Below are 12,511 nucleotides of genomic sequence, written 5' to 3'. Positions count from 1 at the left end.
CTCAAAGGTCCACAAAGTACCTTCTGTATTCTAGATGTTAAATGAATGAGTAAATGAGTGAGTGAATGGCACTGCTAATACCACTTCTTTTTGTCTGTTGCCTTGTGTTTTCAGGCTTCAACTCTGGTCATGATTTTTATCTCCCGACTTGTCCCTTTTCTTTTATAAGAGACTTGAATATCTTTTTTTCTTTTTTAATCCTGATCTTTTCTCTTTTAACCTTTGATTCCTGACATTTCCCTTTCCATTTCTCACTTTCTTTTATAGTACAACCGCTTTTGTCTGTTTCAGTCTCTCTTCTCCATAGCTTTTTGTGTCAATTTTTTTATTCTTGTAACTTTTCTCTTTTTTAGATACTGTTGGTGAGCTGGTTACTGTATTGAGTTAAAGAAGGCACCCCATTGAGTCATTGTGAGAGAAAGCTGATTAACTGACTAATGATGTGTTAGGTCTTTAGCTGCTACCATCTGGGGAAATGGATTGCTTTATAATGGCATTTTTATCATAATCCAAACCTCAAAGCACCTGTACTTTTGTTCCTTTTTCTTTTATTTTTTTAAACATACTAGTTATAAATATTGATTCTTTAACTTTCTCTATATTCTCTGTTTTAAAAATAATACCCATAACTGAAGATACTATGGTAATAAAAATCAACCCTCCACCCCACCCCAGGATTTTCATTGGCCTCCAGTTATTGCTGGTCTTATTTTCCAGCATAGGAAAGAGAACTAATCAGAACCAATTGAACCCTCCAGAATTCTGTGTTGGGCATGTAGGAAATATCAGATAGGTATAATCATTAGGCTGATGTGATTATATGTTTGTTCTACTAATCATATTATTTCATATTATTCAATAAGTATGTTTCAATAATCTGATTTATTATTTATTTGAAGGGCAGAAAAATATTGTGTCTATGATAATGAACTCTGAATCTAAATTTCTTAGGTTCGAATCCTAACTACTCTGATTACTAGCTTAGGCAAGTTATTTTCTCTCTATAGTATTCAATTTCCTCATCTGTAGAAGTATTATAATTATCAATCACATAGAATTATGAGGATTAAATGAGTTATTATTGAAATCCCCTTATGAATAGGGCCTGACACATAGCAAGCATTTAGAAAATGCTAGTTGTCCTTGATTTTTTTTTTTACAGTCTATCCCAATTATTTCCCTCCCAACTTTTTACTTTGAAAATATTAAAACTTAAGAAAAATTGAGAGAACAACAGTTACCCAAATACCTTTCACAGGAATTCAGTTATTCATTAATATTTTGGCACTTTTGTTCATTTGCTTTCTTTTCTCATTTATATACTTTTGAAAAACTAATTGCAATTCAGCTGTAGACATTGTATTTCTACCTGACATTTAACCTTGTATCTCCTAAGATCAATGTGTAACCATAATACCATTATCACACCCAAGAAATTTAAATACTGTGTTATCAAATATAGTCAAATGTCCCCATTAATGTCCCTTGTACATTGTAGTGTCCCGTTTTCCTTATTTCTATTTTCTTTTCTATAAATCCATTCCGATTACACATTTCTTTACTTGTTGCACTGCTTTGGACTCTTTAATCTACAGTAGTCTCCTGCTTTTATTTATCTTTCATGAGTTAATATTTTTGAAGTTTCCAAGCTAGTGTCTTGGAATGCCATGCAATGTGGATTTGTCCAGTTGTTTCCTCATGATTAGATTTAGTTTAAACATTTTTGGCTAAAATACTACCTAGGTGATATTGTATACTTCACATTGCATCATATCAGAGGCACCTAATTTGTTTGTATCATTCTTGGTGATGCCATATGATCACTTGATTAAGGTAATATTCTCCAAATACCTCAAATTTTGGAAGGTATGTGTTTTATTGAAATTTGTTTTTTGCTTTGTAATTAGTAAGTAATCTGTGAGGTGATATTTTGAGAGTGGGTGAATATTCTGTTTCCCAAGAACTTTTCATCCATTGGTTTTATTATTCATGGATGAATCTTGCCTGATGGTGTTCTTCTAATTGTATTAGCCTTATATATTTATTAGCTGATATTCTTTGGTAACAAAAGAGCTCCTCCTCCCCATATCCGTAGTAGGATTGGATTATTATCATCCTAGCTGGAACAATTTACTCATACAGTATGGTACTTCTTTCAGCTAAAATAAAATATATGTTTTCTTTGCTGCTTTTATCACAGCTTTTTTTTTTTCAAACTTTGTATTAAGTAAAGTCAGCTTACAGAAGATGCACAAATCATATGTGTATAGCTCAAGGAAGTTCCACAAATTAAATATAACTATATAAACAGATCCTTATTCTTTAGTGATGCTCAAATTGTCCCCAGGTTAGCCAGTAGGATCCCCTCTAATCTAGTTTCTGTGTCCTTTTGACATGTCTCTGTCAGTTTTGAGTATGCCCTTGAAGAAAATAAGATCTTTTAAGCTTACATTATATTCTCCCTTGTCCTGATCAAGAATAAGTCATTTCTTCAAAGAGCACTGCCTCCCTTTAGTGGGGAATGGAATTTAGAAACAAAGATTTGGCTACTAGGTGGGATCATTGATACTTTGGTGTCATTACTTCTAAGATATATGTATGTATTTATGTGTATATACATGTATATACTGTATATGTAATAACCTACATTTCAAATCCAACATCACAAAATTCTTCTTTAGCTTCCCTCATTCCTTATTCGTATCTCCTTTATTCCACTGTAAGAGTTCAATGTATTGATTCATTTGCTCTATCCTATAACATTCAGAAAATAGTGTCAGAAATACTACATCAATACTATTTCCAACAACCAATCTACTAAGTAAAGTTCAAGATTAATTTGTATTTCTTTTTGTATTAATGCTCCACTGTGAATATACATTCAGAGTACCAGACTCAAAACTTATTGGAATTCATTTTTTGTCCTCTGTGGTTATTTTTATCAATATAGCATACCTTTTACTTCTTTTCCTGTTTGCATGCAAGTTTAGGTTTTGTTTTTTCCATCTTTTTCTATTTGAATATGTAAAACTTTACATGGTTCAAAAGCCAAACTTAGATAAAAAGTTGTCCAAGAAAGTCCTATTTCATGCCTACCCTTTCAACCCAGATCTTACCTACCCTCCATAGTAAATGTTTTCATTAGTTTCCAGTTTATCCTTCAGGTGTTTATTACAAAACTAGCGAATACATACTTTCTGTCCTTTCTTATGCAGAAGGTAGTGTACTACACATATTCTTTTTCACTTTGCTTTTTTTTTAACCTGGCAATTTTTCCATATCATTTTATAAAAATCCTCCTTATTCTTTATTACAGCTGACTAGTATTCCTTCTTGTCATATACTGGGGTGGTTCCTGTGGATGGCTTAGATTGTTAAGTATTTTGTTATTAGAAATAAGGCCATAGTGAATAACTTCGTGTCTATTGTTTCTCCTTTATGGTTGAAGGTGTATGTTCAGAGCGAATTGCTGTAACTGACATTGCTGTTAAGTAAACATACAGATAAATAGGTAGATGGATATATGAGTAAACATATACATAGTTTTATTAGCTAATACCAAATATCCCTTCATACAGGTTGTACCCTTTTGCATTCTCACTAGCAATGCAAAAGAGGGACTGTTTCTCCACACCCTTGCCAACAGAGTATATTGTCAAGCTTTTGAACTTCTGCTAATCTGGTAAGTGAGAAACAATATCTTGGTGCAGTTGTTTTTAAATAAATGTCTTATTTTAGAATAGGTTTATATTTATAGAAAAGTTGTAAAGATAATACACATTGTATGAGTTCTTATGTACTCCACACCCAGTTTCCTATTGTTAACCTCTTACATCAGTGTAGTACAATTGTTGTAATTCTAACTGTAGTTTTAATTTGCTTTTCTCTTATTATAAGTGAAGGTAAGCATATTTTCATATGTTTAAAGGCCATTTCTATATCCTTTTCTGTGACCTTCTTGTTCCTTTATTTTGCTCATACAAAGAACTGGGGTTTTGAATACCTTTTTTCCTTTAACTTTTAACAAGTGATTGGTGCTTAATCTATTATATATATTGTATATGCTTTTTCCCAGCATGCGTTTGTTTTTTGACTTTGCTTATGGGTCTTTTTTTCTGTGCAAAAGAGTTTTAAAATTTTCATATAGTCAAAAATTTCAATCTTTTCCTAATTTTTTTAACATTTGGATTTGAATCATAGTTAGAAAGGCTTTCCCCACATCGAAGTTGTAAAGAAATTAATGTTTTCTTCTAATACTTCTTTTATTATTGATGTTAGTAGTTGCCCTTGATTTTAAGACTAATCATGTTGAATCTCCAGGGCTGCCACAACTCACAGGATTAATGCTAACAGAAGCTGATGGCTGGGGAGGAAAGGGGGAAGATGGAGACTCCAGCCTCCTTATCTTTCCTTGTCTCCTAGGCAGGGGTGTTTGAGATTTTGGATCCGTAGTCCAGGGCTCAGCAAATAGAGGTCGTCATAGAGTAACTAAATGAATGAATGAGTAAAAGAAGTTCTAGACAGGGATGACGCGTGACTTAAAAATTAGGCTCTCTCTCTGGAGAATCTGATGCGCACCAAAGCTAGAACAAACAAGAGACACTCATTTTTGGTTTATAGGCCAACTTGCCAAGGATAAGAAACTACAGGTTCCTTATCCTGAGGGGAAGTCTCAGCCTTTAAAGAGGGCTGGATATAACTTAATCATTCTTGTCTCCTTTGTGCAATCTCCTTTCTTGATCATGGTTACTTTGGAAACAGTTATATTTGGAGTATTTATACTCTGGAGGAAGTAGGATAGAAAAACATGATTTACTCATCGTAAGTCCAATTCTTGGAGCCATCTTTGTGCCAGATGTACAATAATTTTTTTCCCTGTGAATTTTTGTTATGTGTTTATGACACCAAATAGCTGAATTAAATGTGTAAAATTGGTTTAGTAATCCAGATGTCTAGAAAATAGTGCAACTTTGTTACCTTGTGATAATATTATATGACTAGACTTTGTGTCTTAATGAGTTAGATACATTATGCACAGTTATGTGTAAAGCAATAGAATTGCTAAATTAATTATATGATTTTTTTTTTTATAACTGAATTGTGCTCTACAGAGTTTTTGCTTCATGCCTTTTATCTCACTTAGACTTGTTCAATGGCTTTGGTGGCCCAAATTGGGTTTTTATTTTGCTTCTCCCAATTACATTTTTAACTTAAAAAGTGGTTTTTGTTCTCTAAGTCTCATCTAAAAATGGGCTTTTAAAGTTTGTTCTATATCTTCATTTTAATGTTGGTTATGCTGACTTAAAAAAAAAAGCACAACGTGAGAGTTGTGAGTTAAGTTTTATTTGGGGCAAAGTGAGGACTATAGCCTGGGAGACAGCATTTCAGATAGCTCTGAGAAACTGCTCCAAAGAGGTAGGGGGGAAGGTCAGTATATATGTGATTTTGGTGAAAGGAGAGTACATGCAATCAAGCACATGTTTTTTGCAAAAGGTTTCTGCTAGTCTCACGAAGGTTACTGCTAGTCACGAGCAGACGTCACCATGAAGCAATTTAGTGCTTTTCTAGATACAAGAGACAAGAATTGGGCTCATAAAATCGGCTCATAAAATATCTAACTATCTGAAGACCTGTTCTGCGTTTTTCCCAGAGCACAGAATGCCTCATTTCTGCTCTCCACCCTGAACTCCTTTCAGAGGGTTTTCAAAGTCAGCAGCTGCAGCAGCATATGATTTAATCCTTGTAGAGGTGGATGGCAAGTGCCAATTTATAGTTGACAGTTATATGACTGTATGTGTTCATCAAAATTCATAAAAATGTACACTAAAAGGGGCACATTTTACTGTTTTAAAATTATACCTGCATAAGGCTGCTTAAAAAAGCAAACAAAACAATGTTTGCTATTATTGAAAAGAGGGGATACTGACCACGTACTGAAAAAAACCTCAAAACAAAACAGAATGGTGCTCAGTGACACATATTGTTGAAATGCCCATGAACTCCCTTGAATCTACAGTGGTTGCTTATAATTCCCAGTACATTTTCTCTGAAATTAATAAAATGTACCTAGCTACAAGTGAGTGAGAATCACATTGTTGTAGGGATATTTCAAAGATATCAAGATGAGCAAAGAATAATGCTTTAGTAGTTATTATTGATAGTAACATGTTACTTGAGCACCTAATGTATTATTTTGCAGTAACATGATTGAGAACCTCTTGCCTCAATGACTAAATTCTTTACCCTTTACTGAAATGGAGCAGGACCCTGTGGGGCCCTCTGAGGTACAAATCTTTTCCATGTTCCCTCTTTCTTGTTTATAGGAAATAGGCTTCATTTAGCCTCCTTGACCCTCCTTGAGTTCCAAAGGGCAGATTCAGACAGTTGCTAATCAGAAAAGGCAGGGAACGCAGAAACAAAGGAGGAGCAGTCAAGAAACTATAGTGCAGGGCCTCCCTGGTGGCGCAGTGGTTGAGAGTCCGCCTGCCGATGCAGGGGATACAGGTTCGTGCCCCGGTCTGGGAGGATCCCATATGCCGCGGAGCGGCTGGGCCCGTGAGCCATGGCCGCTGGGCCTGCGCATCCGGAGCCTGTGCTCCGCAACGGGAGAGGCCACAACAGTGAGAGGCCCGCATACCGCAAAAAGAAAGAAAAAAAAAAAAAAAAAAGAAAAAGAAACTATAGTGCAGCCATGAGGCAGGGTCCTGGTTCCTCCTCAAGGAACCATAACAATATATCTTTGAGTTCTTCTGTTGGAACTAAGGCCACTGCCCAGGTGGAAGGTGGTAACTTCAGGCTGGTCACAAGATTCCTGGAGCACCATACTGTTACCTCACCACCAACCAATCAGAAGAAAGTCTGCACACAGTGAAAGATAATGAAGACTATGACCACCTCCTCAAATGATTAACTGTGATTAACTTCCCCTTTCTCCCTTTAAAAACTTTAACGGGGGCCTCCCTGGTGGCGCAAGTGGTTAAGAGTCCGCCTGCCGATGCAGGGGATACGGGTTCGTGCCCCGGTCTGGGAGGATCCCATATGCCGCGGAGCGGCTGGGCCCGTGAGCCATGGCCGCTGGGCCTGCGCATCCGGAGCCTGTGCTCCGCAACGGGAGAGGCCACAACAGTGAGAGGCCCACATACCGCAAAAAGGAAAAAAAAAAAAAAAAACTTTAACGGTTGAGCAGAATCTTTGGAGTTGGTTTTCAGACATGAGCCCACCTTCTCTCCAGGTTGCTGGCCTCCTGAATATAGCAATCTTGCTTTTCCAATCAACATTTGTCTCTTGAGTATTGGCTTTCAAGCTGCGAGCAGCCAACCCTGAGTTGTGTAACATTACCATCCGTGTATATTTGATATATAATGACTTAGAGTTATTTTTTTAAAAAATTAAGCACAAATGAGCCCATACTTACATATTATTCTGCAGGATGCTTCTCTCACTTAACATATCTTGTGCTCCTGTCCACGTTTAGAGCCATTTTTTAATTTATGTTATGTATCTGAAATGTCTATTGCTTCAACTTTGACTTGGATGGAACAACCATTGCACAATTTGAGAGTCTCAAAATACTCAGTGATCAAGAGAAAAGATATTTTAGGTCAATATTATTTTTAAAATCAAATAAATGCCAAAAAAATCTATGATGAACAAAATATAAAAATTTTAAATAAAGACCAGTGCTGTGCTGAGCCATATTGGAGCCCGAGGCAAAAGAAAAATGAAGTTAATTAAATTAATGAAACTAAGTAAATTAATTTAAAATCATTTAAGATCATTACTACTAATGAGAAAATGTCAAAGATAACAATTCTCCCCATTGAAAACAAGATAAAGAAATAAATGTTGAAAATGTTATATACTTTGTACCCATTAAAGCTACAAAATTGACATTGTAATAAATTCTGGCTTCAGTGTCCTCCAAAAAAATTAACAAAATACATGAAAACATATAAATAGGAGTGCATATGCAGGCTCAAATGTGATTCAGCATGGCATTAATCTTTATTCAAAATTTGATATTTTGTTCACCATTAATTTTTTCACATCAATTTTGATTTTTAAAAATATTACATTGAGGGCTTCTCTGGTGGCGCAGTGGTTGAGAGTCCACCTGCCAATGCAGGGGACACAGGTTCGTGCTCTGGTCCAGGAAGATCCCACGTGCCACAGAGTGGCTGGGCCCGTGAGCCATGGCCGCTGAACCTGTGTGTCCAGAGCCTGTCCTCTGCAACGGGAGAGGCCACAACAGTGAGAGGCCTGTGTACTGCAAAAAAAAAAAAAAAAAAAAATACTGCATTGAAGTTTCATCTTGGTCTATGGCCATACCACCCTGAATGTGCCCAATCTCATCTGAAGTATAATCTTGATTACTGAGGGGTTTTGTTTTTTGTTTTGTTTTTTGTTTTTTTAGCGCTCCTTAAGTTTTGTACTTGAGGTGATTGTCTCACTTGCCTCACCCTAATCCTGGCCCTGAATCCCATTACTCTGCTTCTTGACAAAATTGGAGATGAACTTCAAGTAGAAGAATAAATGAGAGCTGTACAAGGCATGACAGGGTATGGGGTATTTATCCCAGTGGTCAGGTATCTTGAAGTTGCCCCCAACTTTTCCTTCAGATTGCCATTTAGGTTTCCTGGCCTTGACTAAATTGTCAACTAGACAAAGCAGCTGCTGGGGGGGTGGTAAACGGGAGCAGAATGGGTAACCCCAAAATATGCCTCTTTGACATAAGGATTATTTTAAGCTGATTATATTTAAGAAACTGCAACACAGGAGAAGCTCTGAAAACAGAGTAGAAGTTAGGGAATTCTACATTTGTAGATCTATATTTTTGTAGGGAAAAACTACATTGTAAGGGAAATCTACATTTTATAAGGGAAATCTACATTTTTAAAGGAAATTTACATTAGAATGGAAGATACCTATTGCCAGAGAACTTTTTCACCAGAGAGACTTACCTGCCTGGCAAGATGACCTTTGTTTTCGAAACATCTCCTCCTCTCACCTTCCTGTGAATTGCCTTCCTGTTTTTGAAGCATCAGACCCCTATCCCTTTCTTTAGCTCAGGATGGTGCATTGGCTTCAATCCTCTGGCTGCCTTTTGAGTCTCATCTTTGTGGATTCCTGTACCTATGTATGTAATTAAATATTTTTTTCTCCTTTAAATCTCATTTTATAGGGGTCTCAGCCAAGAACTCAGAAGGGTAGAGAGAAAATTATTTTTCCTCCACTATGGGGCAGATGAGTGGGGGATGATCCTTTGAGGCCTCCAGTGACCTTTGTCTAGTGTGGTATGTGGTATTTCCAAAGATTTCCGTTTTCTGCCTTTGATTTGCTTTGTGGAGCTTCTTAGCTACTCCTGATGTTCCTCTTTTCTCAGCCTCTACCATCCACTTTCTTTGATTATCATGCCATTTCCACCCCCATGTGCCTCAGGTGGAATTTTAAGAATCCTGAAATTATGGTCAGGTTTTAATGTTTGACAGAGATGTATCCTTGAGAGAAAGAGGTCTAATTATCACCTGCTGGGTTTTGGTTCTTGGTGATGAAGCCACTCTTGCTTAGACATTGAGCAATTGTGGAAATGTTCCCTTCTTGTGAAGGATCTCTGGCAAGCTGTTGGATGTGACAAGGGCTCTGTGAACCCTGGCCTTTGGCTCCAGTTTTAAGAGCAGTTTTCCTTTATTCACTGGGCAGCCTTTACCATTATGAATCTTGCCTTTTTGCAAGACCAGTGAATTCTGCAAAGGTTTATTAAACTTGATTTAATGTATTCATATGAAAAAGTGTAACAGCGAGAGAATAAAGCTTATGTAGGCATTGCAGGGGTCCCTTTGGGGGTCCACTCCATATTACCCATAGCAATTAAAAGTAGAAATGGCAAGTTATATTAGCTAAATTCAAGATACAAAAGGCAATATTAATTTCACAGGAGGTGTAAAAGGATATGTAAATGTGATCAACTCCCAGGAAAACGTTGCAGTATACCACTTCAGGCTTTGAAATTATGCAGTTTAATAAACACTTGTTAAGAAGCATCACATACCAAACATGGAATTTTAAAGCAGGTGTTTCTGATCACATACTGTTTTTATGGAACAGCATTATTTTCCTAAGTTTTTCGAACCCTAGACATAAAGATTGGGGTGTGCAAAGTAGTAGATTTATCAGTAGCAGTCACATATTCTTGGGAAAGCACAGATGGTTGTGAAAAGAAAAATTCCATGTTGTTGCTTTTCGATTAAAAGTGTAATTTGAAAGTGTGGGCCATTAGACTAGAACCTGAAGTAAAAATTTCTAAGGCAAATGTGTTTAGCCAGTAACTGATGAGGGAGAATTACCATGGAGTTTTAATTAGTTCAGCTCTAATGGGAGAAGCTTTCATGCAAGTTTCTTCTCACAACTTCCTTGGGTCTATGCTTCTTGGCTAGAAATCTTCCTATTTATTTATAATCAGAACCAAGCTTGAGCTCCTACGAAGTGGAAAGGGCTGTTAGGAAGTTGCACCGGATTTTAAAGTCTTAAAGACCAAGCTGTATAGGCAGAGTAAAAAAAAAAAATCTTCATCTTTGAATGAAGTGGTTTCTCAGATGTTTCAATAAATTGTTCAGAGATCAATAGATTGTTCAGAGACTTGGAGGAGTTTTACAGTGTTTTAGACATGCATCAGTAATATTTTGTTCTGAATTTGCTCGTCTTGTACTCTCGTGGAGCTTTTCATTGCTGTTCAGTCTTGTGTTAAGAAATTGAGATAAAAAAGCATTAGGGAGAATGCTTACACTAAGTGGGTGAGGTGTGAGTGAAGGAAACAGTTATTTTCAAATACTGCTGGTGGCAAGTCAGCTGTGTATATAAAAAAATCTTGTATACTGTTTGATCCAACAATTCTGTGTCTATATATTTATCTTAAAGAAATATCTTGACAAATTCACAAAGGCATGTGTCTTTAAGTAATTTTGTTGTAGAGCTGTTCATGATATTAAGAAGAAAAAACAAACATCCTAAGTGTAAAATACATGGTTAAATGTTTTCTGTCTTTTGTTGGGGAGGAAGAAATTTTCCTCTACCCTTCTAGGTCCTTCAGGCTGTTCTAAGAATTAAATTGAAGTGAGAAAGATTAAGAGGAGAAAGTCAAAGAAAAGTTTTATAACATGTTTACATGGGAGAGACCCAGGAAAATTGAGTAATTCATTAGGATGACTGAAACCCTCACCTTAAGCAGCATCTTCAGCTGAAGACAAAAGAGGATGTTGAGGGTAGTGGTTTGGGACTTCAAAGGGAAGGGAGGCCATTGACATGGATTTGGAAAAGCAAAAGGTTGGTAAGTAAATGTTTGCTAGGCCAGGCAGTGACAATGGGACACAGAGTGGACTGATCTCTAGACCCTACCCCCACCATGCCTAGCCTACATTCTTTGCGGATATCACTGGAGATAGCTCTATTCTGGGAATAGGTCCTCTATCTACATTCTTTTAGAAGTTAGGAGGAAGGTCATAGTTTCTTCCTAAACCTTTTGGGCCTTGATTGTTTTCAGCTTGAAATAATCCTCATGCCAGAGAAACATTTTGGGGTGGTGAATTTTGCTTCCCTTCTCTCCCCTACACTTTATACAGTGGAATACCATGTAGCCTTCAAAAATGCTATTTTTAAATAATTTAATTTAATTTTTATTTTTTAAAATTTATTTATTTATTTTTGGCTTCATTGGGTCTTAGTTTCAGCACGCTGGCTCTTTCGTTGCAGCACAGGCTCTTTGTTGCAGTGTGCGGGCTTAGTTGCCCCGTGGCATGTGGGATGTTAGTTCCCCGACCAGGGATTGAAACCATGTCCCCTGCACTGGAAGGTGATTCTTAACCACTGGACCACCAGGGAAGTCCCGAAAAATGCTATTGTTGATGACTCAATAACTTGGAAAGATTTTTATATTATGTGAAAATAAAAATAGGAAGTATAGTAAATATAGTCTTATTGAATAGAGGTTTTTTTTTTTTTTTTTTTTGCGGTACGCGGGCCTCTCACTGTTGTGGCCTCTCCCGTTGTGTAGCACAGGCTCCGGACGTGCAGGCTCAGCGGCCATGGCTCACAGGCCCAGCCACTCCACGGCATGTGGGATCTTCCTGGACCGGGGCACGAACCCTTGTCCCCTGCATCGGCAGGCGGACTCCCAACCACTGTGCCACCAGGGAAGCCCTGAATAGAGTTTTTAAATAGGTATATATTGATACAGTAATATGTCCTAAAATGTTAACTGTTCCAAAATTTTTCTTTTAACTTAACTGTAGTTTTTTTTCTATAATAAACATGGATTATTTGATGATAAAAATAAGAGAAAATGCACCATCAGTGAGAGATAATAAAATATAATACAGGTGATCCTTGCTTTATAAAAGTAGGTGATTATAAAACAGATTTGCACTACAAATTATTATTTGCTCTAGAGAAAGATTCCTGTGGTTATGATGAGTGAGTAGTATCTTCTTTAGTAATTCAGGTTTAGTTCACAGCTCTC

At 36.8% G+C, this 12,511-nt stretch overlaps 1 protein-coding gene across 13 annotated transcripts in view; it reads left to right on the top strand.

Annotated features, from left to right (window-relative positions):
• The window catches only part of FHIT (fragile histidine triad diadenosine triphosphatase), a 1,490,046-nt gene that overhangs the window by 341,069 nt on the left and 1,136,466 nt on the right, over positions 1–12,511 (top strand). For 8 of the 13 annotated variants that reach the window (XM_060109922.1, XM_060109919.1, XM_060109928.1 and 5 more), the window contains one exon: positions 3,579–3,682. The exons of the other annotated variants lie outside the window; for them this stretch is intronic. The gene's annotated coding sequence lies outside the window, so the exon portion shown is untranslated. The remainder of the gene's footprint in view (positions 1–3,578; positions 3,683–12,511) is intronic. 13 annotated transcript variants of the gene reach the window in all.

Source organism: Mesoplodon densirostris, chromosome 10 (genome assembly GCF_025265405.1).
Source record: "Mesoplodon densirostris isolate mMesDen1 chromosome 10, mMesDen1 primary haplotype, whole genome shotgun sequence".
Lineage (NCBI taxonomy): Eukaryota > Metazoa > Chordata > Mammalia > Artiodactyla > Ziphiidae > Mesoplodon > Mesoplodon densirostris.
This window is presented reverse-complemented; position numbering and strand designations above follow the sequence as displayed.